Here is a 12,045-nt window from a genome sequence, read left to right on the forward strand (position 1 = left end):
TAGAAAGTATTCTTGGACATGATTCATATAGAAATGTCAATACATATCGGGGAAATGAATTTTTTAATCCACATGTAAAATCGTTTTACTGAAATATAATATAGTACTTTATCATATTCATAGTTTGATAAAGGCGGCATTGGCTGAACGTTTGATATGAACTATTCGACTTCTAATTTAAAAATATTGTAGCTTGAAAAATGCTGCTGCTTAAATTCATGATTTAGACAAAATTATGTTGATTTATAATCAACGTACTTATCGACCCTTGTCCAATGTTAGTCCTTTTGAGGTTCATCACAGTAACAATGCACCTCAAATTTTTCTTAAACAATTTTCTAATGAAAAGATTGGGAAGCAAAAATTAAAGGTTAGTGATACTGTTCGAATAAATCGAAGAAAAAAAATTCCCTTTGTGAAACATTGTCCACTGAACTTTTAAAGTGTCAAAGGTTTCGGACACTAAACCTGTAACGTATCGGCATAGTGATATGAAAGATGACGAGATTCTTGGTGGTGTTTATGATTAATGAATTGTAAAAAGTTACAAATAGTGGGATGTATCAAATTGAAAAGGTATTTAAGAGTAGAACTCGCAAGGGTAAGCGACAGTTGCTTTTTCGCTGGCTAGGCTACAATTCTGATTTTGATTCCTTGATTTCCGCTGAAGAAGTTCATAATGTCTAATGATTTTTTGTGACATTCATGTCAAATGTTTCTGGCCCCCTCTATGACGATTTGAATACATTTGAGGGAAGATATGAAGTTACTCTTGTCGATTGTGTTCTCAGAAATATATTTGATATCCTAAGAAAGGATCGTACATATGATATAAAAGTAAGACCCTTTGACTTTCCTGACGAGGTTGCAGTGGCAAATTTTGACTCTGATGATCACCCCTTTGCAATTATGTTCTATGGGGAATACAGCAATATAAGTGATTTGTTTTTGAGTTATAAACAAAAACATTGTATGTCGAATAAGGGTGGATTCACGTTCAACTATTCAACAAAATAGAGGAGAATTTACATTACCAATCCATTTGAGAATAAGAACATTTTCGTCCATGAGGATTTACGTGAGGTTCTCCGTTTTAAAGATTGTATCATTAAAGTAGAAAATTTTAGCGGGAAGCAGCATGTCATCTATGCAGACTATGCACCCGCCTTCTAATATGACAATTGTATATTTCTTTACGCTACATTTTTATCAACAGATCGAGAGTCGGTAATAACAATGTATCCCTCCTACGCATTCTTGAACAAAAAACCTCTAGTGAACACATTCACCACTACAATACAAAGCACCTTACAAATATTCCAGTCAACACTTCGTATTTGGAGCTCTCACAGTTAAGATTAAGAAGTGAATTGGGTGATTCTCTAGCAATAAGAAAAGGTTTGGCTGTGACTACGTGTTATTTTCGACCCATTCAGTGATATGGCTAATAGAACTCATTTGGTTTCTCCTGGTATTGATTTCTATGTTGCTACTCTCAGACCTTGACAATTGGGTAGTCGAATGGACTATTACAGGGGTCGTTCGTCAATGTCCAGTTACGATCTCGGCAACTGGCTTCCTAAGTTATTTCGCTCTACACTACCCCTGCCTAAAAATATATTGCACCGGTTGCCGTGGATTTTACACTCGCTACACTACATGATTGCTCTGGGAAGGATTTTCAGGAAATTGTATCACAAACTCTCAGGTCCGGTGCCCAATACCTCAGCGAGCAATTGAAGTCACGACAAAGCAAAAAGGTTTTAAAATAGCGAGAAAGACTTTATCACTCATCAGTCTCAACTCAAGCCAGAAGCGTAAAGCATCAAACAAAAAAAAGAAGGTAAAAATTGGTTGGATCGAAAAAGTTTTTTTTCCTAGAAATGGCATATCTACCACATAAAAAATTTATTCATTCAGTCAACTCATCTTTAAATCTTTTCAATGCAGAAAATGTAGATATCAGTGTAAAACCTGGTAACTACAAAAAATTCTACCCGCAGTAGCCGCTCTCTGAAAACTTCCATTTTTGAATTTATTCCAGTGAAAATTATTCCATAGATTTGAATTCAACGTTTATAGATTTCTGTGTCATTGTTAAGAAACCTAACAATGAAAAACCAAGTGCAGCCGAGGGGTTATCCTATGAAAATTGTGCACTAAACAATTTATTTAGATAAATAAGTGTCTATATAAATGGAACACTGGTGAGCACGAGCAACAATCTTTCAAATTATACAAGTTAAATCCAATATCCTATGGCTATTGGAAACGAATATAAAACGGACACTGACACTGGCAATATACTTAAAGATGCGACAACTAAATATTAATACTTGGTTGGTAAACTAAATCATGAGACCTCAATGGTTACCTCTTAATGTGAAGATTGATATAAAGCTGCAACTCGCACCGTCCAATTTCATTTTGAAAAAAGTAATTGGCTCTACACCCAATGCAGCAGTCTCTCTCAACTCGGCAATACTTGATGTACGAAAACAATAAATTATGAGTTTTGTTGCCTTGGCAATGGAAAAATTAAGAGCCTCTGGAAATAATGCCAAATTTCTTAATCCTTATTTAATCACGAATCAGCAACATATTGCTACGGGTACGCGTACTTACACTGATTCATCATTTATCAAAGGAGAAATTCCTGCAAATTTTGCTTTGGATTTTGTAAAAGTGCTAGCGCTGTTGGATCATGGGTAGATTCTCCACACAAATTTGAACAACTTGGACTTTCATCTCTTGTATGTAAAGTAAATGGAATTCTACTCTACAATTTATCCTTTGATAAATCCTATAGGACCTTATATGAATCGACTTTGCAATCCCTAGATCGAGATTCGCAATTATTGGAAAATGATGTAACCGAAGAAATGTTTGCAAAAACTCATTGAATTATTGTACTGGATTTGTCCGGTAATCAAGATATGACCATTGTCCGAACGGGTACTGTATAATTAGAGTTTACCTTTGCTGATCCACTGGAGGAAAGTATTACATTAATCTCACTAAATTAATTAGAAACCTACGGGGAAATTACCCTGATGGCAGTGTTCTACCAGACTTGGCACCATGATATATAATAAATAATCAATACATTCAATTTGGATCCTTACATATCCAAATACAAATCCTATTGCACAGCTTCAGATTTTCTCATATTCAAAGTATTAACAATACCCTTATCATTTTTAACAGTAGCCGATCAAGCGTAAAGACGGGGAACATACATATTTCAAACAAGAAAGAACATAGACTTTTTTATCCTCTTGGCCTACTGTATATGTTCTACACGCCTCACATTAAAAACTGTTAGAGCAAAGTGGAAAATCTATTATTCAAAATCGGAAGCGGGTACAAGATTCATCAACCAAACGCTGAGGTTTTAATGCATTATTATATTTTTTCGATGGCGTGGACATACTTACAGGAAATTCCTCCACATTTATGATGACAATCCGCAATTGAAAGACTTTCTATATGAAAATACTCTTTCCTACCTCTACAATATAAATTTCGGGGCCCTAAGAGTGAAAAGCTTTAAAACTGTATGTAAGTTTGCTTATTAATACAATTTGTGTGTACAAAAAACTCTGTGTCCTTCTAGATTTCTTCTTCTATGTATCGGTAATCATCACAAACGATTAGTGGCAACAGCTAGTCAGGATTTAACTTGTAATCATCTTGACATGCAAAGTCGGGGTCATATTTTCTACCATGTATTGTAACTTCAGTTTTAATAAATCTCTTTGTAAAGTCAATAATTCTATTTGGATTCATATTATAAAATTAAAATTTTTCAATTTGCTTATTTGAAGCAATTTCATAAGAAATTCTCATATAAACAATGACTTTCTGTAACAGCTAAATAAAAATCAGTGGCTTATAACCATAGTAACCAGTATCTTCACAGCGATGACGTAAAATACAGGCTCTTTTATTATTCCAGCAATTGAAGCGCAGACCAGGTTCTTCTTCCTTAAACAATTTAAAACCATGACGATAACAGTCTCTTAAATATAAACTGAAATCACGTTTAGGATTTTTTGCAATCAAGCGAGGGTAAGCATTTTCCCATTGATAACGTTTATCATAGTGGCAATTGGAACATAGGAAACCTCTAGTATGAGTGTCATAAATCTCTTCAAGAGAGTAAATTCAGTCTTTAATTTTCAGAGCATATCCTCTATGCAATTTACATGGATTGCATAATCTACACTTTTCCTTATAGTCATTAACAAAGGCACAATTCTCACAGAATGTCCAGCTGACCAATGTATACATACATAATGGACATGTGTAAAACATATGTTGACTCTCTCACCACCAAATAAAACATATGATGTTGACTCTCTCACCACCAAAAAAACGGACACATAAGCAATAAAACGAGTCTTCTAGGAGGAGTGACGTCACAAAAATTATTTAGACATAATTTCTTGTTGACCTACAAAATGACCGTCTAAGTAGTGGTTAAAAGGAAGATCACAATATCGTTTTGCTTTGTTTCAATTAATATATCAATAAACTGAGTAAATGTATCTGGGCCACGATTTAAAAGTTTCATGCAATAGTCCAAAGATGTGGAATCAGTTCCCATTATATGGTTAAGCATTTCATGAAAAAATATTTGTTTTGAAGAGATGACTCTAGAAAATCATCATCTAAAAATAGCCACTTTTTTCGTAAGATTCCATAGGATTTTTTGGTTCTCAAATCCAGTCATTTTTAATCCTGACACTCTCACTATCAATTATAGACTAAGAATATCACTAGTAACAAACTTACTCCTTTTTTATAGATTTTACAGATTGATCTCTTCAATGTATTTCATTTATGCATTTAATCTATTTTGCAATCTCTGTATATCCATTAGATTCACGTTAGCCGCAAAGCATAATTTTTCTTCCGACTTGAATTTGCTTAATGATATAAGATAGCCCTGAAAATTCTCGTCCCATTCTAGGATTAATCGGTCACCCCTTGTAGTTTCCACTGCTACTTTAAGCATTCTAGGCTCCATTTCACCATTGCTACCACTTTCGATATCCAATAGAGTGAAAGCATCCATTACAATATCCTTATATTGACACATTGAACTCGTTTCTAATACTGAAGCAAGAATGCGTCATCCATGTTACTGAATACACCCCGTGATGTAACACCTATTTCTCTTGGAAAATTGATAACACCTTGGTGTCATAGGAATCCAGGTTGTGACAGAATCTATGGGGGCGGATCTTCCAGGGCAAGTTGCAGAATCCACGGGAGTGTGTCACAGGAATCCTGTCCATGTTGTGGAAACAAGAGGTGTGTGTCATAGGAATTCTATGGGAATCTTGCTACCTGTGTTTTGGAAGTAATTATCCGTATAATTTTCCCGTACCTCTCCATAGCACGACGTGTGAAAAATTCGAAGCGTAAAGTTTTCGATATGACAAAACTATAAACGGTGTCGCACAAACGAAATGCTGAAACGAGAAACTTGGAAAAAAAGTTTGCTTAGAGCAAAAAATTGTAGAAGGAATGGCATAACCAGAAATCTCTTTAAATAATCAAAATAAAACAAATTTTTATAAAGCAACGAATGATTTTTTTCATATTATATAAAAGATTCCTTAAAAGGAGTTTTTTTTCTAAAAAAAAGTAAAGAGACGAGCCTATTTAACCAAGATGAACTGAAGTAAATTCATGTAATAACTCAAACTTAAAACAACCATAAATTACTATAAACGAAAAAATGAAACTTGAAACGAACAGGAATTAAAACAAATAACTACATGAATCATGATGATAACAAATGCTGTTATAGGTGAATGAATGAACCCTACAAGGAACTAAATAAAAAAGTTTTTTTTTTCAACTGAAAGAAAGGAGCAACGTTAAAACTTAAAACGAACAGAAAATTACTACGCTTATAAGGGGTTTGCCCTGTCGTTACAACCTCAATGTTAACGCAAGTTCGAATTTTGTTCCAAGGTTTTAAGAATGACCCCTGAATCACATAGGCCATTTAATTAGAATAAATAGCTTTTTTGAAAGTAGCAAAAAAACTAGCGTAAGAAGCGATGTATTAACGAGGGGGTGGACACCCTCACATTCGTAATAATTTCTGTTCGTTTTAAGTTTTGATGTTGCTCCTTACTTTCAGTTGAAAATTTTTTTTATTTAATTTTTGATCACTTTTAAATAATGCTGGGAAATCCGGTGCCCCCTTCATGGAAAATTCTCTTCCCTCATGAAAAATTCATCCATGGAACTACCTTCTCGCGTAAATTATTTCCCCCGATCCCCCCCTCAATAGAAAAATCTCCCCTGTAAACGTCCGTATATTTCCCAATAACTAACACTATATGTAAACAATCGGGAAAGTTCATAACTTACAGCGATTCCCCCAGGGACCGTGGGGAATAAAGTCATCCTTAAAGACTAGTTATTAGACTTTTCGACTATGCTGAATAAAATGGTTATCCAAAAATTTTGACCCGATAACTTTGGGTAAAAATTAGCGTAGGGGGGGGGGGGCTAGCTTCCCTCCAATTTTTTGGTCACTTAAAATGGGCACTAGAACTTTTAATTTCCTTTTCAATGAACCCTCTTACGATATTCTAGGACCGCCGGGTTGATACGGTCAACTCTAAAAAACAAAACCAAAAACAAATGAATATGCATCAGTGATATTTCTTCTGGCAAAAAAATACAAAATTCCACATTTTTTCAGATAGGAGCTTCAGACCTCTACAGCAGGGTTCTCTAATAGATTGAATCTGATGGTGTGATTTTCATTAGGATTCTATGACTTTTAAGGGGTGTTTCCTTCTTCTTCTTTTTAATGAAGCACATTAGTAGATTGTGACATTATACTTCTTTGGCAGCACTAGGAACCACTGAAGTGTATGAGGTTGAATGGACTTTATCAAGGTCATCCCCTAGGGCCCTCTACACCTTTTAAAGAAAGCACACCTTTTAAAAATAAAGTTCATTCAACCTGATACGCTTCAGTGGTTCCTAGTACTGTCATAGAAGTATAATAGAGAATGACCTAGATAAAGTTCGTTTGACTTCAAGACTGCCCTAGGGAATGACCTATATAAATTTCATTCAACCTGATACGCTTCAGTGCCTCCTGTGCCGCCATAGAATTATAATAGAGAATGACTAATATAAAGTTCATTTAACCTTTTGACTGCCCAAGGGAATGACCTGGATAAATTTCATTCAACCTGATAAGCTTCAGTGGCTCCTAGTGCTGCTATAGAAGTATAACATCACAATCTACTCCCATTTTCTGAGGCTCGTAACTTTTGATGGGTAAAACTAAACTTGATAAAAACTGATATATTTTAAACCATCATAAATATTGAATTCTTTTGATGTATCTATTGGTATCGAAATTCCGTTTTGTAGAGTTTCGGTTACTATTGAGCCGGTTCGCTCCTTACTTACACTTCATTAAAATGAACTGTTTGATAGAAATTAAAATAACTAATCAAGTCAAATTAAAGCGAAGACAATTTACTTCAAAAAAGAGAGGGGCTATTTCTAATTAACATTCTAAAAAACAGAGCTACACTTGAGCTTTACTGAAACGATTCTGTATTTTGAATAGTGTTTTTTTTTTCGTCATAACATGAACAATAACACAAAAACATAATGTGGCTAATTAGAGTCTATAAACAGGAGTGGTGCATTTCCCTCTACGTCTCAATCCTTATAAACGGTTTCGATGTCATTTATGTTTTACTGAACATTGTCAATATTTTGAACCTTGTGCGTTTTATTTGTCAAAACATCGACAGAAAAGATTCATATCATGAGGGTTAAGCGGGGGCTGGGTAGCAAAAAAGAGTTAGGAGGAGGACTGGTTGCCCTCTAATCATTTTAAGCTTTTAAAAAGGGCAATAGACCTTTTAACGTAAAATCAAATGAGCCCCTGACAAGTTTATAAAATCACCCACCTATGTGAAGTAGCTGGAACGGGCCTCAAGTCAAACTTAAAAGGAACATTTTCACATTCTGACTTGAAAAAAAATATAGAAAAGTGCCACCTAACAACCTTAGACTTAACACATCCTGTTTCTATTCCCAAGGCATAAGCTTGCTTAAGATTCCCACTTTTTTTTCACTAACTCGCTTACATTATTCTACCATCGTAGCACGAAAGTGAATCAAATATTTTGAAATGAGTTTTGTGGTGAACTTTTCCATTCTTTTCTCTCCTTAAATCATTATTTAATTTCTGAAACTAACATAAATAAATACATAAGTTTAGAAGCGAAAAAAAGACAACACATTTTCAAATTAGTGATGGTACTATTAGGTCATCTGAACAGATTAAGTTTTGCAAGAAAAGGATAGGTAATAAAAAATATTCCTCTAGAAGTTAACAATAAAAATATAACTAAATAACTGTATAGTAATAAAGAATAAGAATAATAAGGGAAAACGAATTAGCCACAGTAAAGTTCAGAGACAATACATTTTAGTTTAGTTCCATTCTATACCTGTAACGCACTACCCCCCCCCCACAAAAAGAAAAAAATATCCAAAGCTCATAAACGGCAAACAAATAACGTATCAGCCACGCATGGAGCTATCTATTGAGCCATTCATTCATTATCAATTGCAAAATGCATAGATGAAAAAAGTAATCAAACCCAAACACAGGGAGGGGGGTGATTCTTTGCCCTTTTCTGGTCCTTTTTCGGCCCCGTTATGGGGAAACCCATATTTTTTCCATATCTTCTTCTGCCTTGGGGTTTCCTTAGGCCAAGGAGTTACGGATTTAAGCCTCGAGCTTATCGGTACAAAAAACAGCACTTCTTTGGGCCCAACTTGTTTTACGGAGTGAGGGGAGAATGTGTCATAGAATAGTTTTTTATACATTTGGTTACTCTTGGTCCAATGACTTACACCTGTAAGTTTCAAACCGATCAGGGAAAAAAATTATCTGTTTTTAAGGTCTATACCCCTCCCCCCGTCCAACACAAAAAAGTCGATCCTTTTGAACTGCAGGATAACTCCTGAAAGTTTCGAGACAATTGCACACCCAACATCAAAGACAGTCTTTCTCTGTTTATGTTACAAAAAAACTTATGGTTAAACAATTAGCAATTTACACAACCCTCCCCAAAAAGGCTGCAGGAGTCTTGTCATCTTTGGAGGTACATTTATTGGTCCTGTCAACTACTTTAAATAAAATAATTAACTCAAATTTTGATTGGATGTCTTCGCAGCTGTGGAGGAGTGGGTATTAAAATGGACACGAAAGAAGTGGGTTGCCCTGAAACCATTTTTCATTAAAATTATTTGTCTCGATTTCCAATAAAATGAACCTCTTCCAAAGTAATTACAAGTAACTTTCCATGCGAAAAGGACAGAAAAAAAGAAAATCTGGCCACAACAGTATCAGCAACTTAGTAAGAAGCAAACCACTTTGCCGCAAACCGTTATATTTTACAACCTTATCTGGAAGTTTACAGTTCACCAGTACAGATGCCTCATGAGCTCCGATCAGCACACCATATATGGGCATAGAGTCATTAGTGAGAATGCTTGCGTAATCGGTCAATGACCTATTTCACCAGGTGTGTTTTGGACACGCCCTTAGCGAATGTCAATGTTGTTATTGTTTCCGAGGCAAAATACCAAGGTCAATGTTGTTGTTGTTTTGAACAGAGTCATTAGGGAGACCACGTGGTTAATGGGGTCAATGTTATTGCCGTTCGAAGCAAAGTTAATGACACCTCCTTCCTGTTCGAGGCAGATGTTATGATCCGGAAATAGTATTTGTTATTGTTATTTGAGCCAAATGTTGTTGTCGTTCGAAGCAAAGTTAATGACACTTCCTTCCTGTTCGAGGCAGATGTTATGATCCGGAAATAGTATTTGTTATTGTTATTCGAGCCAGATGTTATGAGGTTCCCGGAAACAGTTAATTAATGTCTGACAGATGACGTCAAGTTAATTAATTTCCTTGCATTTCCAAAGAGAATTGTCACCGAGAAACAGTTAGATCACACATGATGTCATGATTGATTGATTGGCACAAAAGGGGAATTAATTTGTTGTTCTATAGAGAATTGATTCACGATAGGGAAATTAATATGTTGTTTCTAACAAGAGAATCGTTTCCGAGCAGACGTATTGATCTTAGCGCGCGAAAAGGTTTCCAAATAATTTGAAATGCATTGGCGCAGAGATGCCAAACAAAAGGAACATGCCGAAATTCCGTTTAGGGTTAATTTTGGCGAAACCGTTTTAGCTATTTTATGGAACTATTTCGGCGAAACAGCTAGAGACATTTTAAAAGGTGATTTTTGAAGAGATTTTGGAAGAGGTTTTGAGTGTGGTCGTTATAATACACAAGTTGTATTTTAACAGTGTTGTGAGGTCCTCTACCCAAACCCCAAAGGCTTCTCATACCCCACCCCAACCCCGAAGGAAGCCCCCGGTCCTCAAAGGCCCACCCAGACCCCCAAAGGCCCACCCAGACCTCCAAAGGCCATTCCCGGGCCCCCCAAAGGCCCATCGAGCTCCCGAAGGACCAACGGGATCCCAAAGGCCCTCCACCGGTCCCCAAATGGCCCCCAAGCCCGCCCCAGCCCTCCCTGGGCCCCCCAGGCCCTCCCTGTGCCCCAACGGCCCTCCCGGTGCCCCAAAGGCCCTCCCCCGGCCCCCCAAAGGCCCCCAAGGTCTCAAAGGGCCTCCGGAGCCCCCAAAGGCCCACCCAGACCCCCAAAGGCAATCCCCGGGCCCCCCGAAGGCCCACCCCCGGCTTACACAGGCCCACCCTCGGTCCCCAAAGGTCCCCCACGCTCCCAACTGGCCCCCCCGACCCCCCAACGGCGTACCCCGGCCCACCACCGGCCCCCGGACTCCCCAAGGACCAACCGGGTCCCAAAGGGCCCCCACACCCCAAACCGGACAGCCCCGCACCCCCCCGCCCCTCCACTGGTACCACAGGTACAACACTGCCCCACCAACCCTCCCTGGGCCACACACGCCATTCCTGGGCCTCCCACAGGTCCAATCCGGTCCCCCAGGCCCAACCGCTACACAAAGGTCCACACCTCGTCCCCCAAAGTCCACCCCGGTCCCCCCAGCCCCCCGGAACTCCCAACGCCCCCCCGGCGCCCCAAACACCCCCCGGCTCCCCCCGGCCCGCCCCCCGGCCACCAACGGCCCCCCGGCGCCCAAAAGACCACTCAATCCTCAAGGGCCTCCGGATCCTCAAACGCCCTCCCTGGGCCCCAAACGTCCTCCCCCGGTCACCATACATGCACACACAAACTTACACACACACAAAAACTTATACACACGCACAAAAACTCACACACACACACGAAAACTTACACACACAGGAAAACTTACACACACACGCCAAAACTTACACACACGAAAACTTACATGCACACAAAAACTTACATCCACACAAAAACTTACACACACACACACACACACACACAACTTACAAACACAAACACACAAAAAATGACACACACACACTCAAAAAATAACAAAAAAAAAAAAAATTACACACACACACACACACACACACAAACTTACACATCAACACAAAAAAAATCACACACACACGCACAAAAACTTGCACACACACACACACACAAAACATACACACACACACACACACCAAAACTACACACACACGACAAAACTTACAAACACAAAAACTTACACACACACACACACACAAAAACTTAAACATGCACACGAAAACTTAAATGCACACAAAAACTTACACACACACACACACACACACACAAACACACACACAAAAAAATATCACAAACAAAAACACAAAAACTCACACACACACACCAAAACTTACACACACACAAAAACTTACACACACACACACAAAAACTTACACATGAACACAAAAACTCACACACACACACACAAAAACTTACACACACACACACACACACACACACAAACTTACACACACACACACACACACACAAACAAACACACACACGCCAAAACTCACACACACAAAAACTTACACATGCA

This window comes from Artemia sp. Qi Xiang Cuo, chromosome 5 (assembly GCF_049724085.1).
Source record: "Artemia sp. Qi Xiang Cuo chromosome 5, ASM4972408v1, whole genome shotgun sequence".
NCBI lineage: Eukaryota > Metazoa > Arthropoda > Branchiopoda > Anostraca > Artemiidae > Artemia > Artemia sp. Qi Xiang Cuo.